General features: G+C 39.9%; 1 protein-coding gene and 1 pseudogene across 1 annotated transcript in view; both read right to left on the bottom strand.

Annotated features, from left to right (window-relative positions):
* Nucleotides 1–20,917, bottom strand: part of ANK2 (ankyrin 2) — a 254,755-nt gene that overhangs the window by 189,282 nt on the left and 44,556 nt on the right. The gene's annotated exons all lie outside the window — the stretch shown is intronic.
* LOC125923529 (RNA-binding protein 42-like) lies at nt 9,100–20,846 on the bottom strand (annotated as a pseudogene).

The following is a 20,917-nucleotide window of genomic DNA, read 5'->3' as shown; positions in this document are numbered from 1 at the left end:
CCACCAACTCCTCCTGACCCCCTTCGCCATGGAGGAACATTGCCAAATTACCCAGGCAGCCCTAAAATGGTTAGAGGAGAATGCCCCACTGGGTCACTAGACACTCAGGCTTATGCTCGGGCCCACTTCCCTGGGGAGGACCCCAAATGGGACCCAAATGACTCAAGTGTAGACAGAGGGCTCACAAGGACTGAACGGTATCAAGAAGCCCTTCTAAATGGCATGAAGAAAGTGGGGGTGAAAGGCCATAAATATGAGCAAAACATCTGAAGTACTCCATGGACCCGAGGAGAGCCCAAGCCAGTTCTACAAAGACTATGTGAGGGCCTTCGTCTCAACACCCCTTTTGATCTAGAGGCGCCCATTAACCAGCAGATGGTCAACACGTCATTAGTAGGTCAGGGGACTTTGGCACAGAAGGCAGAGCTCATCGTGCTAACCTGCCTGGAGGCAGGGATATGTGTTAGTACATACATAGACTCTTAAGTATGCCTTCACCACGGGGATTTATACAAAGAGAAGGGTCTAACAAACTCAGGAGGAAAGACATAAAGTATGATAAGGAAATCCTTGAACTCTTATATACTGTGTGGGCCCCTAAACGAGTGGCTATCATGCTTTGTCAGGGACATCAAAGGGGAGACACCTCGGCTGCATGGGGAAATGGTAAGACCAAGAGGCAAAGCTTGTGGTTTCCAAAGGATCAGCAGAATCAGCAGCTTTAACTGCAGCACTGTTCCCTAGTCCACTGGCAGAATGGGACCCTAATTACTCACAACTTGAAAGTACCTGGTACTGACTGAAAATGGAAGCTAACTCCCAGGTGGATGGTGGAAATTTGAAGATGGCCAAGTAGCAATCCCTGAGGTCCTGGCTCCAGCTTTTGACAAGATGTTCCATCAGGAAATCCATATTGGCTGGACAGATCTAGAGACTACATTGAGCCGACATTTCTATATCCCTTGACTCTTCAGCATAGCCCAAGCAGTATGCGAGCAATGTGAAACGTGTGCCCGGAATAACCCACATCAAGGACCCAAGGCTGCCTCTGGGGTGCAGAGTGTCAGGGGAGCCTCATTTGAAAGTATGATGGTGGATTTCACTGAGCTTCCCCGGGTCCAATCCTATAAATATCTGTTGGTCTTTGTGTGCACTTTCTCAGGCTGGGTGGAAGCCTTCCCTACTCGCACAGAAAAGGCACATGAAGTGGCCCGACTTCTAAAAGAAATCATTCCTCGATTTGGGATCCCTATCACTATAGGATCAGATAATGGGTCAGCGTTCGTGGCTGAGGTGGTGCAGCTGGTGGCTAAAGGGTTAAAAATCACCTGGAAATTACACATGGCATACCGACCTCAGAGCTCTGGGAAGGTGGAACAAATGAACAGAACCCTGAAGCTGCAATTAAGTAAACTATGTCAAGAAACCCACCTACACTGGGACCAGGTGTTGCCAATCACCCTGTTAAGAATCAGATGTAGTCCCACTAAGCAGACGGGGTTCTCCCCTTATGAAATCCTTTATGGGTGCCCTCCCCCCATTATCAAGGGCATAAGGGGGGATCTAAATGAGATAGGCAATCTAACCCTAAGGCAACAGATGCAAGCCCTTGGCTCTACCCTAACCACCTTACACCACTGGGTTAGGAAGTGACTACCTGTGAGTCTGACCAGACAGGCTCACCCCTTTAAACCAGGAGATAGGGTATGTATGGGTGAAGGAGTGGGATGTCCAACCCCTGTATCCCCTCTGGAGGATACTGTCATCTTTACTGTCATCTTGTCCACCCCTAGTTCAGTAAAGGTAGCCGAAGTGGGTCCCTGGATTCATCACAGCAGAGTGAAGCTGGCATCTCGAAACTGGGAGTGCATTCCTGAGCCATCAATGCTGTGCAAGCTGACCACACGGAAGAAGCAATCTGCGACTCCAGAGGCTCAGGGAGACTGCAGCCCTGCTTTAGTCACTCCGGAAGCTGACTAATCTACGCACGGCAGAAGCTTGAAGAATCAACGATCCGATGGAACAAATAGACTGTCCTTATTTTCTATATTTGTTTCCTTACTGTGATGCACTGTCCCCCTTGTTTCTTGCTGTTATTGTGATTCTTGCTCTACTTTTCACCATAGGATTGGCAGAGGCTGGCTGAAAGTGTGGTGAGAGGTTTCTGTTAGCACTCACCTTCCCTTTGTGGATAGGATGCTTCATTGGTATCAGTTGCTTCTAATCTGGACCCCTTCTGTAGCAATTCCTGAGGCACTGGCTCCAGCTTTTGTCAAGCAGTTCCATCAGGAAATCCATATTGGCTGAACAGATCTAAAGACTACATTGAGCCAACATTTATACATCCCTTGACTCTGAAGCATAGCCTAGATTCCTCATCACGTGACCCATGTATTTGTATAACCAGGTTAGGCCAGGGAGTCACTTGGACCTTACTATACCATACCCGTTTCTCATGCCAAGGAAAAGTCCTGCAGACACAATAAGACCACCTATTCTATCTGCCAATGGGAGAGTCAATACACTTGCTTTGACCCACAACACTCCCCCAGTGAAGATTGGTTAGAAGTCCAATCCTACCAAGAGGTGGGGCAAGGAGCTTGGTCAGCTGGACACAAATTACTAACCCAAAAGGACCAGTGTCAATGCTGTTTGACATACGTGCAGTTATAGATACTGGCCCAGAGGCATCTGTCATATGAAAAAAAGCAGGCACTTGTCATAGAGGGCCCAAGGACTCATGATATACCATACAGAGGCTTAAATGGGGAGTGGAAAAAACAACTCAATGACAAATACATTGTGAAGAAAATGGTTTATGTGCCTATACACCTGAGTTTGTATGCCCCAGCTGGAGCTGTGTTTCATGGGCTACTTGGAAAAAAGAAGGCACAATAGCATTCCTTCCTATATCAGGTTATCAGTCAACCTATAACCCTGTTAATTTTACCATCATTAACCCAGGATAATTGGCATCCAGATTCACAGGTGAGACAGAGACCCAGGGACTGTGCTATATTTCAAGAGAGTCACTACTGCTCATCCAACCACATCCCATCAAGTCTTCCACTCCTTCTGTGAAGAAATAAGAAGTAGCCACCCTCCCATTTCAGTCACAGTATAGAACTTGTTTCTAACACTAGCAGAGACTGTAGCCCAGACTCCGAAGATCTCTTCTTGCTATATATGTGGGGAAACCAACATGGGGAATCAATGGCCATGGGAGGCTAGAGAATTAGATCCCGGTGAACCTTATAATGGAACAGAATGCCCCAGTCCTACTACCAGGGTTTGGCTCCTCAAAACCTCAATTGTTGGGAAAAACTGCCTTGCCCGGTGGGGAAGAAAGTTGACCATCTATGTTGAACGTTTAACATTAGACCAAAGATTTTATAACTCAATTTCCTAGGAAACCCAATGGTGGGAGTTTACCAGATCACCTTGAGGCAGGTCCCAACCGTTTTCTAAATTCTCTTATCTCCAAGAGGCCTAGGACAATGTCAATGCAGCTACTGAATGGCGGGGCCCAGGTGAACTATACTGGATATGTGGAAGGATAACCTAAAAAGTACTTTCCTCATGCTGGTCAGGGTCATGTGTGCTGGGAACTATTTGTCCATCTTTCTTCCTGCTCCCACTTGCCAGAGCGGAACATTTGAGAGTCCAAGTGTATGGGGACAGGGAGACTCAAAGGAAATGACGAGCCCTACCAACTGGTAACTGGAAAGATGATGAATGGCCTCCCAAGTGTGTAATCCAATATGGCCCTGCCACCTGGGCAGAGGATGGGTCCTGGGGCTACCACACTCCCATTTACATGCTACACCACATAATCAGACTGCAAGCAGTTGTAGAAACTATAAACAATGAAACTGTCAGAGCTCTTAACTCACTAGCCAAGCAGCAAACCAAAATGCACAATAGTATCTATCAGAATCGCTTGACTTTAGATTACTTGCTTGCTTCTGAGGGAGGAGTTTGTGGAAAGTTTAACTTGAGTAACTGCTGCCTACAGATAGATGATGAAGGAAAAGTCATAGAGGAGATCACAGATCGAATGAGAAAGGTTGCTCATGTCCCAGTCCAGACCTGGAAAGGTTGGGGCCCTGAAGAGTTATTAGGAGGATTTATTTTCAACTTGCAGGGGATTCCAAACCCTCATTAGTGTTTTTCTCTTGACCTGGGGGGCTTGCTTAATCCTGCCTTGCATAGCTCCCCTACTTTTACAGTCTGTCTCCAGCCTCATTGAAGTAATGGTCAAAAGGAAAGCAGCCACACATGTGATGATGTTATGGAAACATAAACCTCTAAACCAAGGTGATGTTCTTTGACCAAAAATAGGGGGTCCAAGCATCAAAGGAGAGAATGTGGTAGAGTCCTTCCATAAGGAATGTGGTGAAAACCTCAAGACAAGGGAAGGCAACCTGGCTATGTGTGTGTGCGACATTCCTCATGACTCTGTAATATAGACCGCCCATTCAGACTGTTTTTTACCATATATGGGAGACAAAGGAAAAAAAATTGTACAAAAGGTGACCCCCCCCCCCCCGCCATGCTTGGGGCTCAGCCTTTTGGGTCTTAGCCCGCTGATCCCACCCTGGCATGAATAAAGCTGCTTCCTGGAAAGAAAAGCCTCAGTGTCCCGACTTTGTGTGTGACTTACCCCTATGATAATACTAAAATTTCCACCCAAGGAGGAGTATAAGCCTAATTTACATAACATACAATGCACATATAGGCAAGTTTCCTTAAGGTGCATAAATGGCCTTATTCCCACCTTTACATATGACAGGGCTTCCCTATCCAAATACTCATCCTAATCCTAAATAAAAGGAATCCATTCACCCTTTTGGGTTGAAAGTTATTCCTCATGACCACCTTATTTGCTGCAAATTAAGCTTACTTGGTGCAACAAGTCCACATGGTGTGTCTGTGACTCACCAAGGAGAGAACTCACAATGGTTCAGTTACATTATTTTCTTTCTAAAATCTCATGCCATATAATTCCATAAGTTCTTACATGAGGGGCAACAGTTGGCTTCTTCAAATAATAAAACCTCTTCATATATGACTTTCTGTGTTGATCCACTCTTTCTTCCTTTCTTCCACCCAACATGGGCTTGAACTCACAACCCCAAGATCAAGAGTTGCATGCTCTAACTGACTGAGATCCATTCTTTATGAAGCTGATACTTCTACTGTGTTGATCCATTCTTTATGAAGTTCCTTCCTCTCCACGACTGGAAGAATAGGGAATCATTTTATTTGCTCCTCTGCAATTCTCTTTTAGCTTTTGAAAAAAATTTCTTTTTGTCAACTTCTATATCCCATTAGAATTTTCTCACTGGATAACTTTTACTTTTTAGTGATTATTTTATCTGATGTCAATGCTTATGTAAATTAAAAGAAGAGTTTAACCTGTGAATTGAAATTCCCAATCGAGAGAACATGGAAGATTTCCCACCTTAAGTTCTCCAAAGCCCTTTAACCACCCCAAATTGATCAGATTAAAAAAGGACTTGAACTACCTCCATTTTGACTTTAGTCTGTACTTTCTGATTCTTTCCAGCTTATCTTTTAACTCAGGCAAAAGGCTCGGTGGGCAAAGCATCCAGTGATGGGAACCAAAACCACCCCTCAAGCAATACAACTGCCATGACCTGACGCCAGAGAGATCCAAAGAAAAGGACAGAAAACATGATTGACCCTAAGACAACGATGGACCTGAACTACATTGCTCATCTACATGCACCCACCAACTTCTGTCCCATATTTTCCTGGTATAAGTCTGGAAGTATTTTCAGCACTTTGGAGACAGTCATTGAGACATTAGTCCCCCGTCTTTCCAGTTCTGGCCTCACTGAAATAAATTTTTTCTTGTTTCACCACTACTCAGCTCTCTGTCTTTGGATTTTATTGGAGGCAAGTGGTGAAACCTGGTCTATTTGGGACCCCAGAGCCAGGTGCTCTTATACTCCTGCACCCCAGTTACAAAGTTTTCCTGGACTAAGCCCATGGCTCTGAGCTGTAATCAGTTGAAGAAGGAGGAGGACAGGGAAGAGAAAAATAAAGCATCTCCTCAATATTCTCAGTATTGCCAGTGATTTCTCTTTTAGTTCTTTATTAATTTTAATATTAATTTAATAATTTAATTTAATTTAATTTAATATTTCTCAGAATCATGTCTTCCTATACTGTCATGGAAATGTTTTACTATGCAAGTCAACAAATAATATGTATCAGGGTTCCCCTCCCTCCCACTCCAGAGAGCCAGTTGTTAAACATTTACCAGCAATATCACTGCATGCCAAAGTCAGATGGCTTGACAGCAGTTTTATATTTAAAATATGTAAACTAGAGGGGTGCTGAGTGGCTCAGTTCATTGAGCGTCTAATTTCAGCTCATGTCATGATCTCGTGGTTCATGAGTTTGAGCCCCACATCAGGCTTGCTGCTGTCAGCACAGAGCCTGCTTCAGATCCTCTGTTCCCCTCTCTCTCTGCCCCTCCCACACTTGTTCTCTCTCTCTCTCTCTCTCTCTCTCTCTCTTAAATGACATTTAAAACAATAAATAAATAATGTGAACTGAAAAAATGGCTCCCCAATGGTCAATATCTCTAAGGTACAATGGCCTGAATCTGGTCTTCATTTATGTCTAAAATTCTACAATATGGGATGTATCTACAGGTAATCTTGTTTACAAGCTTTATAAAGAGTCAAGTATTATTAACTGTTGAGGGACCACAAGGCAAGCTGAGGGCCAAACACAAACTAGCACATCCCCCACCCAGGTAGGATATGTGTGACATTCCTCAGGCACTCCTGGCTACCCAAGAACAAAGAAAAGGACAGAAAACAAATGGTTAAACTGATAGTCTCCATCAGCTTACAAGTATCTTAGTAATATTAAAAGGGCAACCTTATCAATAGCCTAATCTCCAGGAACTCCCTACTGTCTTTTTTTTTTTTTTTTAATGTTTATTTATTTTTGACAGAGAGAGACAGAGCATGAGCAGGGTAGGGCAGAGAGAGAGAGGGAGACACAGAATCCAAAGCAGGCTCCAGGCTCTGAGCTGTCAGCACAGAGCCCGACAAGGGGCTTGAACTCACAGACCATGAGATCAGGGCCTGAGCCAAAGTCGGATGCTCAACCGACTGAGCCACCCAGGTGCCCCAGGAACTCCCTACTGTCTTAAGGGTAATGCTTTGCTAGAGGGAAAAACAACCTTACCTTCACTATAGCTAGACCTCCAGTTATCTGTGACCTCTTTAGCATATGGAAATCCCTTTAAGAAACTTCCTCCTGACCTTACCTCCCCCAACCCCACAGTGTATAAGCAGTCACCCTTCACAACCCCAGTGCAGCTCTTTCTGCTCAAGGGTCCTCTTCCCCTGCTTTGATAAAATCACCCTTTTTGCACCAAAGATATCTTCAAGAATTCTTTCTTGGCCGTAGGCTCCCAACCGCCACCACCACTCCAAAACCTCATTGTTAACTAATCATCAACCTTTTATCGCTTAAAATGGGTGGTGTAGACTGGCTTGAAAGTGATTTCAACAGTGGCATTCTGAATATAACTTTCTATTAATTTAAAATAGAAAAGTTTGAGAATTAAGATGTTTAAAAAGGTATCAAATTTTCTTCAGTTCCATGAGTGGCCAATTCTCTGATGTTTAAAGGATTTATAATACTCTTCTCAATTTCCCCTCTGGGAGATCTTTCTCCTTGAACTCTATAGTACCACCTCAGCCAAAAGCTATAACTTATGGTAGCCCAGACCATTAGAACACAGTTTCTATTTTTGTGTTTTAATAAATGTTGGGAAAACATTTTATAAAAAAATTGACAAGGCTAATAAGACACTATCTCAAATATAATATAGCTGACACCGTCTAAAAACTTATAAAGTTCAAGTATATATTTATTTTATTTTTTTACGTTTATTTATTTTGAGAGAGTGCACTTGTGCACGTGTGAGCAGAGAGAGAGGCAGAGAGAGAGGGAGAGAGAAAACCCCAAGCAGGCTTTGTTCTGTCAGCACAGAGCCCATTGTAGAGCTCAAACTCTCAAACTGAGATCATGACCTGAGTAGAAATCAAGAGTCCGGAGGCTTAACCGACTAAGCCACTCAGGCGCCTTTAAATATATATTTAAATTAAATATATCCAGAAGTTATCTTAAAGAAGACTCCAATGCCAAACTATTTACGTTAGTTTACTCCAGTTTTCTTTTCACCATTTCAAAATGTAGCTGACCTCATTTTCACAAAATAAACAAAACATTTAAATCCACAGGACAAGATAAAACATGTCCTCAATAATCGGTTAGCTTTCTTCTTTATTGATTACAAAGCTGAGGCTCTAATTTATAAGAATTTTCTAAGGAAAAGCACCCTTTTTGGAAGCACAGAGATCCTACTACAAATCACTGAAATTTAGTTGCATTTTATTGAAAACATCATGAAGAATGTGATTAAAATTTCTATAGGAGGGAATAATTTGTAAACCCTATATAAACTATAAATTGAATTCAGGATATACATGGGTCTTTAAGATTTCTGTAATACTAACTCTACTGAAACTAGAGTTGATATAAAGACAGATGATGGGTGCCATTCTAGTTATAAATGCTATAAATTTTTAATCTGCCTTCTTTTAAAATGCAATCAAATTGGGACTATCACATTATTGTTATCCTATTGAATTAGCCGTAGGAATCAGAAGACAAGCAACTTTCTGCTTAATGTTTTGTTTCTGGAATTTCTAACCAAAAATAGGTTTAATTAGCAATTGAATACGCTGGGTAATTGTTATTAGAAAAAGCAGCTCAGCATCAATAGACTTAAAAGAAAAAAGTTTTATCTGGCGAATATGAGCTAACATATAAATTAATCACGTTTAAATGAAAGGTGATAAATAATCCCATCTAATAGTACAACTCGGCTAACTCCTAGAGAATATGTTTTGCAGTCAACCCATTTTGGTGAGTCCCTGAGGTCATGTTTCTAAAATTCAGATTTCCCACTGGAGCCACACTGACACACTTTGGCTTACCATGGTCAGTTAGTAATATTGGCCTACATTTCAAAGGACGGTATGTTGTTGTTAGGTATTCTTCACTTTGCCAAGTGAGGGAATGAGGAGGTGGACATGCCCAACTAGTCAGATCTTTTATATTTGAGTGCAAACACAGGGCAGGTTCTAGAACTTTCCCAATAGTGCTTCCCACACATAAAGTGTTTGAGGCACATAACCAAAACATAAAATATTGTCAGTTTCTGCATTTACTAGAACACTCACCATGAGCTTACTGGGTTCTGGCCAAAGAGTCTTCTGAAACAATTCATATTTAACAGAAACAATAACTACTCATTCTCTTAAATTAATATCAGGTTAGACATTCAGTTAGATCACCAGGAAACAATGTACCTGGAGTATGTTATCTGTATTCCCTACAGAAATGGCTTCACTGAATTATAAAATATTACTACATATTTGGCTTATATGTCAAGTGAATATAAGAAATGTCCATTTGAACAATATTTATATCCTTGTGTTTGTTTTATATGGATTTTCTGGATTACTATTGTTGAATTTAATAACAGGGAAAAGTTTAGTAATAGGAAAACCCTCTATGCTTCTTTTTACTAAACTTTAATTTAGGAAAACAGCATAAATCCATATGTTTGTCTTTTTCACTAGTTTCCAGGAAACACAAAATAAATTCAGTATTCATCAGAATTAATTACCACAAGTTCTCTATTCCTCTTTTTACTTGGTTTTGCTTTTATCTTGTTTCATTTTTAATGATGTCAGAATGACAGTACCTGGGAGTGTATGTATGTATGTATGTACATGTAGTGCCACCAAAACTTTAAAATTTTTTCACATCTTGGGGCGCCTGAGTGGCTCATTCGGTTAAGCGTCCAACATGATCTCACGGTTCGTGAGTTTGAGCCCCGTGTGGGGCTCTAGGCTGACAGCTTCCAGAGCCTGGAGCCTGCTTCAGATTCTGTGTCTCCCTCTGTCTGCCCCGCCCTCGCTTGCACTCTGTCTCTCTCATTATCTCAAAAATAAATAAACATTAAAAAAATTTTTTTTTAATTTTTCACATCTTTTGTATCTTACAACAGCACTATGCCAAGTGCTTTCACTGAGCTTGATGTATTCCCTACCTCACAAGATTTATGGACAGCGAGGATACTTTGATTAACACGGTTGCTGATTCCAATTAGCTACTCAGTGGCTCAACATACTGACCAACACTTTGGAAAAAAACTTAGAAGAAAATGTAAAATCATTTAAAAACCAAAAACAAAAGTACAAGAGGAAAATCTAAGAATAAATTAAACCTGAGAAATAGTAGCCTAAAAGCTGAATTGATATCCTCAACATGCTTGAGAATAAAAGGTGTTGGTGTTATAACTCTACTGAAGCAAATCTGGAGGAAAACAGATAAATACATGGTAAAAAAAAAGAAAAAAAAAGTATGAGACATTGGAAGAGCATTTATTGTCATTCATTGGAAATCTTTCCTTTTAAGGTTGTTAAAAGGTTAAATGTTTCTCATTTGCACATACCTGACTGAATTTGTTTCCTTTTTCTTTCTTCCCTTCCTTTTTTCTTCCTTCCTTCCTTTCTTTCTTTTCTCTTTCTTTCTTCCTCCCTTCCTTCCTTCCTTCTCTTTCCCTTCCTTCCTTTTCCTTCCTTTCCTTCCTCCCTTCCTTCCTTCCTTCCTTCCTTCCCTCCTTCCTTTTTTAAGACAGTGTGATCAACTGCAGAAATAATAACATGCTATTGGGAATAAGAAATGCAAACTGGTCCTTGCTCTGCTGCAAACCAGATGGGTGACTTTGGGCAAATCACTTAGCCTCTTTGTCCTATAATGGTCTTATCTATAAAAATGATGATAATGAGAATAATGAAAACTCAATGACAATGATAAAGAAATAAAACTTTATGAGCACCAGTTGTGTGTCATTGTTTTAGCCTTTATTTTTAATGAATGTAAACTTATTGAAACTGGTTTGGGGGAGGATGTGTGGGTGAATTGTTGAGGGTTTTCCAAAGAGAACTGTGGGAACGAGTCAGCCACCCAGGAGGGAGGGGGTAGGTGCCTGGCCACAGACCCCATCTTAGGTCTGATTTCTTCTCCTTCTGCTTCTTGCACCACATCCAGCTACTGGTCCTTCCACCCTTGATGGGGGAGGTGTGTGGGTTAGGGGGGCACAAGCTCACCTACTTCCCATTCATCTCAGGCTTGGCACGCACATAGTCTGTGCATGATGGCTGGGGTCGTTAAGAGCTGACGAACCCTTGGTCTTGCCTCAGACTTGTCGCAGATCACCTTAGCCATAAAAAAGGATGGGAAACAGCTGAAGGTGTATGCAAGATATCATGGTTCACCTCACTGCCCACATCCCCACAGAAGATGTGGAAGTCATCTGCATCCCGCTCCAGCAGGCTGGGGGACTCCTAGGTGTTGAACGAATGCTGCGTTTCGATTCCTCTGGCTCGCCTTCCTTTTCATCCTTATCCAGGGCCTCTGGGACCTCCAAAGTCATAAGGTCAAGGCAAAGCGGCCGGGTCCATAGACCCAGGGACAAAAGTCCAGATATGCACTGTGCGAGCCGACTTCCAATGGGAGGGGCTGGGGTTAGAGCTCAGGCAAAGGCAGGGAGAGGGACGCTCTGGTTGGCTGAGACCGGTGACTGCAACACCAGCTGGGGTGCCTCCTGCCCCACAGTCACCAATGCACTAGTCTTGTCTAGCCCATCCGCTGCTACCACTACCCCTTCCTTCTCTTTCAGGCCAATGCCAGGCCTAAGCCCAGTTCTCAGGGTGTTGCTGGCCCTTCTAGGGGAGGCCTCAGAGCACCCATGGAGACTGGAAGTGGGCCGGCCATTCCGGGCAGCACGATAGGGGCCCCACAAAGACCGGTGGGAGGGCCCGCAAAGCCAGAGGCAGAGAGACTACCTAGTACAGAGTTAAGATCGTAATCTGCTCTCTGCAGTACATGGCAAATGAAGCCAGATGCAGGATAGGGGTCCTCTGGGAGACCACAGCTGCATGACATAGATAGGAACAGGGCTCCCTGAGCCCCTAGACTGCTCAGATGATTCCAATCACCAGGGCCAAAGCTAAGTGGACCATAGGAGGAACCATGAGTCCAAGAGTCTGTTGGATATGCTGGAATGTTTTGGTCACAATAATTGGGCAAATCACAGGAGCTACAGGCACCTGCACCAGTACTACCGTGGGGACCTTGGGTGCAGCAGGCATGACAGTGGGGATTCTGGTTACTAGAGCCCTCAGAACTTCCTGTTCAAATCCCCACCTCCATTTCCTTCAAGCATTCCTTGCTGCTCTTATCCGGGATTCCTGTGCTGGCGCCCAGCACTACAGGCCCTCCTGCACTGGGAATCCTGGAGCTAACCCTACCAGTTAATGTCGTGGCCACATACTGAATGGGAACCAAGCACAGCAGGTTACTATTGATAAGCCCTTGATATTGACTTAATGTTAGTTAATGTTGATAAAAACAATATGAATTTGAGTCTTTTGAAACAATCAACAAATGTTAATTCAGCTCTTACTGTGAGCAAGGGCTTATAGTTCTGTAAGTCCTAGACAAGTTCTCACCTTTGATTCTACAACTTTTGGAATAATGCTTTTTGTATATAATATCATTAAAATGATTAAACATACTAAATAGTTTTAAAAAATAATAAGGTCTTAATGCTGCTTTGAAACAAACCATGTGCAAATTACTCAATCAAAGGTCATATTTTTGTTCTATTAAATTTTTATAAAGCAACATTATAACATTTTGCTTACAATCAGGTTTTACAATAAGCTGTAGTCACCACTTCTCTTGTTGATTTTATGAGATATTTTGCCCATTGACTGCTTTTCTATGATCATATAAAAGTATAAAACTATGATCATATGAAACCTCAGGTAGAACAGATAGTCAATAAAAATTTGTACAGAGCCATTCAAGCATTGGTTACATTTCTGGCACACACAGGTAAGATATAGAGTAGTCCATCTGAGAAAGTTAAGGAACAGATTCAAGAAGATACAGCTAAACATATATAAAGGTTAAATTTTTGCATCAAAATCCATTCAACTGTTTTGCATCAATACTTAGGAAGGTATCAGCTAATCAGCAAGTGTGTGCCAGCTACCCACCAAGTGCTCATTTCTAGGAGCTATGTTCTAAGGGATAAGCAAAGGACATGTGATGTATTTTCTGTCCCCAAAGAGCCCCAAAATAGTTATTAGTTACACACTTGAAAACCACCTCTGCACGAGCATATACTTGACTGTGATTTTTTTCAAATCTCTGGCTTCTCTTCTTTACAAATTTTACATTTGGAGTTAAGGGTACTCCAGTCTGTCTTATGCATATCAGAAAAGTACAACTAACTTCCTTAACTTCCTTAATTCTACTAACATGTAAATATTAGGAAGGAGGCAACTGAAATATATGAGTTCTTGAAAAATATTAGAAGGAAAAGGGAGAGCAAATGGGAACAAAGGGCAGTAACAGAGAAAGGAAAATGAAACTTGACCCCCAATCTCCATCTCACCCCCACTCTGAATGGGGCTCCTGTGTCAGAGATGCCTTAAACCAGGAGTTCTTTTCAAGAGGAACTAAAATGCCCACATCTAGACATACAATAATTTTGAGTATGATTTACAATTTCATATTTATATTGGCATAAGTGACATTAGCAAAAGAAATTACCTACATATGGAAAAAAATCAAACTCATAACAAAAATACCTGTTTATATATTCCCAATCCAATTTTCACTGGTTACACCCAGCCATAATCTAGCTGCACCTTTCCCATCTCTTCCATGGTGGCTGCTCTAAACTAAGAGTACTTACTCTGATGGAATTAAGGATTCATTCAGTTTTGGGGAAGATCAGGAACAGCAAAGCAAACAATGTGTCAGATACAATTTAACTGATTTTACCATGTCTTTGGCTAGTCTTCAAAGGTTTTTGATCTAATATAGTAAATCAAACTGTGGGTGACCCAAGAGGAAACTTGTTTTATTAGTGAGTTATTCTCAAATCTTCAAGGCTTTCTTTGTAATTCCCAAAAGATGAATTTTTAGTAAGGTATTTCCTAATTTACAATGAGGCTTGGAGTTTGGTAGCTCATTGATCATTACATGGGAAAATGCTTAGAATAAGAATGCTTTGAAAATATCACTTTGTATAGTCCACTTCCCGATCTCCATTTCATCTAAGGATCATCTATGATCCAGGGCCATCCAGATATCTGTAGTGCTTCTGGCTAGTAGCTCCCTTGTTGGCCACTGGTCTTTCTCCCCTGTTCAGCCCTATCAAATCTTTCTACCATATAATCCCCCAAATATAAAGAATGACATTAAATATGATGATGACTTGGCCTGGAAGAAGAAAGAGTTGTGAAAATTCTTCAAAACTTACCAAGATCAAGAGGGATGAAGAAGTTATGGGGCTGAGAAATAAATACTTGATGAATCAAAGAATAAGAAACTCAATGACATAGATATCATTATTATATTTTACATATATTACATCACACATTATATTTTACAAAGAAGGACCCTAAAATTCTCAGAAATCAGGTGATTTGCCTCAAGATCCTCACCACTAAAAAGAGGAAGAGCAGAAGTCCAAACTTGATCTGAGTTACCTATTTATGTTTATAAAGCTAAAATAATTAAGTTGTAAATCAAGTTTCAAACTGTAGGTCATTTTGCATAAGTGGGTTGTAAAATCTATTACTGATGAATAGATAAAGAAGGTGTGGTTTACATATACAATGGAATACTACTTGGCAATTAGAAAAAAGTGAAATCCCGCCATGTGCAATAATGTGGATGGATCTGGAGGGTATTATGCTAAGTGAAATAAGGCAGTCAGAGAAAGACAGATATCATGTTTTCACTCATATGTGGAACTTGAGAAACTTAACAGAAGACCGCAGGGGAAGGGAAGGAGAAAAAATAGTTTCAAACAGAGAAGAAGGCAAACCATAAGAGACTCTTAAATACAGAGAACAAACTGAGGTTTCATTGGGGGGGTTGGGTGGGGGGAAAATAAGTCATGGGCTTTGAGGAGAGCACTTGTTGGGATGAGCAATGGGCATTGTATGTAAGCAATGAATCACGGGAATCTACCCCCCAAACCAAGAACACACTGTATACATTTTATGGTGGCTAACTTGACAATAAATTATATTTAAATGAATGAATGAATGAATGAATGAATAAAATTAAAAAAAAATAAAATCTATTGAATGGACTGCCAATCAACATTTTAAAATATAAAGTGGAATAAAGACAACAGAGTGCAAGTAGATGAGCAAGTGTTGATTTTGTTTTGTTTTGGGTTTTTTTTGGTGAAAATTTTCACAATACACACACATACATGCACACACATGTGTGTGTCAGAGAGAGACTGTGTACACATGCATGGTCTGGACTGAAAAAAAAAAAAAAAACTAAGGAGGTTTAGGTAAGACATGCAAGCATGTTGGGAAAAGTAGATGTTCTTTCAGATCAAAGCTAACGCTCACAAAGACCATTCTAAAAGAGGATTGGTTTTTATGGTATGCTTATTTGAATTTTCTGAACTTAATAATTCTTATTTTTAGATGGGTGTTGTGATGTAAATATGAAGGATGATGATGGGACAAAGAAGAGTTCTTCACTTTGAAAATATCCACTAAGTCACTGCTGAACCGCATGCACATCCGGGGCTCTGAGAGGGGGTGTGGTCCAGGGGAGGCAACACAAAACCTGGGTTCCTAGCTTGTCTCCATTACTAACAACACAATTTCAAGTTTCTTCGTTAGTAAAACAGATGAATTTCCCACTCTGCTTTCTTCAGATAGTTATTTTAAAAAAGAATATAAAATAATGCATGTTTATGCTATTTTGAATCTATAAAATAATATGCAAAGGTAAAATATTATGATTTCCTGGTTAAGTGCAAGAAGTAATAAATTCATATGCTCCTAACTCCTGTTTTCTATCACTGATATTTGGTTAAATACAATCAGTCAAATTGAGCATTTCTGAGTCTACTGTACAATGTTTACCTGGACTAGGGAAATTATTAATTTATGCAGAAATTATTTACTTTAAAAAGTATTTTCGATTCTGGGATGCCTGGCTGTCTCAGTCTGTGGAGCATGTGACTCTCAATGCTGGGGTTGTGAGTTGGAGCCCCACTTTGTGTGAAGAGATTATTTAAAAACAAAATCTTTAGGGGTTCCTAGGTGGCTCAGTTGGTTGAGGGTCTAACTCTTGATTTTTGGCTCAGGTCATGATCCCAGGGTGGTAGGATCAAGCCCCATGTTGGCTCTGTGCTGAGCATGGGGACTGCTTGGGGTTCTCTTTCTCTCTCCCTGAATAGCTCTCCCCAACTCACACTCACTCTCTCTCTCTCTCTCTCAAAATAAAATAAAAATAAATTTTAAACATTAAAAAAAATAAAATCTTAAAGAGAAGGTATTTTCAATTCTAATGAAACCTAGGAAAGACAGAACCTGGTCCATTAGTAGTCATCCTTTACAAAATTCAAAGAGCTGCTATTTTATGACAGAAAGCTTTAACTCTTTTCATTTAAGTGTTGTTTTCACATGGGCTCATTCTTTGGTTAATTTTAATGAGAAATAATAGATACACTATTTCCTTCATATTTGACTTAACACATGCTAAAGCAAAATACTATATGAAGCTCAAAGAAAGAACATTATTTGAGCTACTTATTATAATAGTCATGGTTTAAAGAGATTTAAATATTAACTTTAAAAGTCAGCAGCAAATTATTTAAATAGCTAAAACATACAACATTCTTAAGTGTCAAGCTTGGTTCTAAGCTTTTAATTGCATTAACTCACTTAATCTTAAATTGAACATTATGAATTATGAATTACTTGGTGATTCTAGCTCAGAAACTATACCCTTAACTCCTAGAATTGAAAAAAAAAAAAAAATCTATGGACCCTGCATTATAATCCTATTTAGCTCTCTTTAGACTTCAATTTCTCATTAATTCTATTTGGTATTTGTGGAATAGTAAGTATCTCAGTCTCTCACAGTAAGTCAGTAATTAAAGAGAAATCTCCTTTCTAGACATAAAGTGTCCAAATGTGTCAAAATTAGAAAAGAATTCTATAATGCATTCTAGAATATTATCATATCCATGTGAAACTTAGCTAGTTTTAATTTAAAGTAAAAATTAAGGAAAGGGTTGATCCTTTAAGTTTCTTAGTAATAAAATTCTGTGGTTCTTAGATCAAATGACAAGTAATGAGGGTATAATTTCCAGAAGATTTTAAAGGAAATTAATATACAAGAGAATAAATCTTGCCTTTGTAGATTTATCACTGACTCGTTTAATATTTCAATCAACTCATTTTAAAAGAGGGCATTTTCAGGGCACCTGGGTGGCTCTGTTGGTTAAGCATTGCACTTTGGCTCAGGTCATGATCTTGTCGTTTGTAAGTTCGCCCCACATCAGGCTCTCTGCTGTCAACTATTGGGCTCTCTGCTGTCAGCTTGGAGCCCATTTTGGATCCTCTGTCCCCCTTCTCTGCCCCTCCCCCCATTTGTGTGCGAGCATGCGCGCGTATTCTCTCTCTCTCTCTCTCTCTCTCTCTCCTCTCTCTCTCAAAAATAAACATTTTTTTAAAACCTGGATTTTCTCCTTCTAACATGGAACTTATCAAAATTGGTAAGCAAGGATAAGGAGTATATATCAGAATCAACCAGTAACTTTTTTTTTTTTTTAATGAAATGGAAGAACTCCTTAGTACTGTGGCCTCGAGTGGATGTGCCTCCAGGGCTCAAGGATGAGACTGAAGTAAGAAAGGGAAAGAGTGGCAGGATCTCAAAGAGAAGGAAAACAAGAAGGGAGAACAGAACATAAAAACGTTCCATAGCAATTCCAGAATGTACCCTACCTTCCTACTTCTTTTTTCTTTTCTTTAGATTTTTTGTTTTTAAGTAATCTCTACACTTAATGTGGGGCTTAAATTTACAACCTGTTTATTAAGAGGTTTTTTTACATGCTCTATTGACTGAGCCAGCCAGGCACCCCCCATCCTCCCACTCCTAATGAGGCACAAGTGAAGAAACAGTTTTGTACTAAATATTAAATTCAGATAAAAACATGGTACAAAGTTTAAATTTAATATAGACTAGAGGAAGCTTAAATTCAATGTGAAATAACAATTGAGTGTCAATTACTCACATATTAAAACATTTACCGAACTTTTATGGTATGCCAAATTGTGCTAGGAACCAAGTCTACATGTAAAGGTACCCATATAAAAGTTAGCAATATTATTATAGAATTACAGTGACTTCTAATTTTCTCATTTTTTAAAACAACTTTAATTAAAAACAAGCCAAAGTTGGCATCCTGGACTCTAAAAGAATATGAAGAAAGCGAGGAAGGAGCCACCACAAAATAAAGGTTGGCTTTAGGAGTCTTCCGGGTAACATACCATTACTCTGCTTTCCATCATTATAAAATGATTCCTACAAATTTCATCTAGTGTCAATTTCAGGTTTGTCTAAGACTCACAAGCTGGCTTAGTTTATCCTCTGAGTAATCACAAAATTTGGTTCTTCTTACAATTGTGTTTGTGTTCTCTGTTTATCTTCCCAACAAGGCTTATCATGGGCAAGAATCAAATCCTATTCACTTTTGTAAGCTCTACACCTGATATAGTATCTAGTATAAGAAAAAGGATACTTTAATAATGTTCGCACAATAGGTGAGCTAATGAATAGTAAGTACCATACGGAGGTAAATAGGCATCTGCTTAATCCATCCAGTTATTCTACATTTGTCAGTAAATGTAGTCAATGCGTGGGCAAGTCAGGTACAAACAGAATGATTTCTAGCCTTTGTAAACACAATCAGGAAAAGTTCACTCTCTGAGGCTAAAGCTGGTCAACATTAACATGCATAAGACGAAACTGGATCCTGAGAGAAACACTTAATCTATAGGGGCTTTTCTCAGTCTGAAATCCCTTGATGTGTTCTTAAGGATCTCAGGATTCTGAGGATATTTAATTAAATATCATGTGGTAATTTCTTGGTCATGTTTATGACTGTGTCAATTAATTCCAAGTGATCACTGAAAGGAACACCCAAATTTAAACGCAGCATTTCTCACACTGAAGCATATGGATGTATTCTCAGGATTCTAAAAAAAGTCTCCTCTCTCTACAGAGAAGAAATACTGCCTTAAGAGATGGTTTGTAAACAGAACCTGACAAAACATGGGTCCTTCCATCTAGAAAGCAGAATAAATGTTTGAGGAGGCATGACCAAGACCTTCCTATGCATTACACAAAATTACAAGTTATCTGAAAGAAATAATGACAATTTTGGTTAAGTTAGAAGGAATAAACTTGTTAGTACTTTCCCCAAACCTGTCCATACAGCTACTCTAGTTTGAGTGAAATCATCAATCATGGCCATACATCTTAATTAAATCCTATCTAACTGCAACTGTCAGAACCATACTTTGGTCTCCTGGGTGTGCACAACACAATGGGTTTTCACATGTATAATTTGAGCACCCAGTGGTCTCCCTTTGAGACAGAGAAGGATGTTGAGAAGATTATAAAGTATGCAGTACAATGATAAGCATATTGTAGACATGCAATAGAGGTAACTATTTTTTTAAGCTTAATTATTTGTTTTGAGAGAGAGAGCGAGCACAAGCAGGGGAGGGTCAGAGAGAGAGGGAGAGGGAGGATCCCAAGGAGGCTCTGCACTGTCAGCACAGAGCCTGACATGGGGCTTGAACACATGAACCCGTGAGATCATGACCTGAGCCAAAACCAAGAGTCAGACACTTAACCAAGTGAGCCACCAAGGCACCCCAAAGGTAACTATTATTTGATATCATAGGTATTATTATTTCTCACTTCAAAAATGGATAATTTGAGACTCAGACTAGTTTAAGTGACTGGCCAAATGTCTGTGTTCATTCAATTATTTATTTATTTATCAAATATTAATTGGATCCTTACTATGTGCCAATCCTGGGTCTCCTAGTCTTTCCAACAGAGTGCCCTTTTCACTGACCAACAACACTGAAGCTGAAATTCTAGTTTGTAATCATTCTTTGTCATGATCATATAAGTCAGTGCTAGCCTCTCTTCCCCTTAGGTTTAATTTTAGCCATATTTGTATTGGTATATTTTATGAACCTTTCTTTATAAGCCTCTTAATTTTCCTGTGTTGCTAATGTTCCAAGTTCCCTGTCTATGCGGCTTTCTGCATATTGCTAAATTGTTAGTTGTAGATGCAAATAGCTAAAAATAATCTAGTGCCCCTTTAGAGAAACACAAAAAATCTCACTAAAAGGTGTTGTTTAAAAGGGCTCTAGAGTATACGTTACAATGAAATACTACTCGGCCATAAAAGAATGAGACCTTGCCCCTTGAGAAAACATGGATGCACCTAAAGCTTATTGTGTAACCTGAAATAAGTCAGAGAAAGGCAAATCAGGATGATTTCACTTATATGTGGAATCTAAACAATAAAAACAAACAGAAACAGACTCATACATACAGAGAACAAAAGTGATCGCTGGAGGGGAGGGAGGCAGAAGAATGGGAAAAATAGCTGAAGGGGATGAAGAGGTACAAATTTCCAGTTGTAAAATAAATAGGTCATGGAAATGCAAAATACAGCATAGGTAATATAGTCAATAATATTGTAACAACATTGTATGGTGACAGATGTACCTACACTTGTTGCAGTAAGTACTGCTTAGGGCATAGAATTGTTGACTCACTATGTTGTACATGTGAAATTAATATAACTTTGTATGTCAGCTATACTTCAGAAACGCGGTAGAGACCATTGCTAGTTTGATGT

The sequence above is a fragment of the Panthera uncia genome, chromosome B1 (assembly GCF_023721935.1).
Source record: "Panthera uncia isolate 11264 chromosome B1, Puncia_PCG_1.0, whole genome shotgun sequence".
NCBI classification, from domain to species: Eukaryota; Metazoa; Chordata; class Mammalia; order Carnivora; family Felidae; genus Panthera; species Panthera uncia.
The sequence above is the reverse complement of the archived record's forward strand: the minus strand, read 5'-3'. Positions and strand labels throughout refer to the sequence as shown.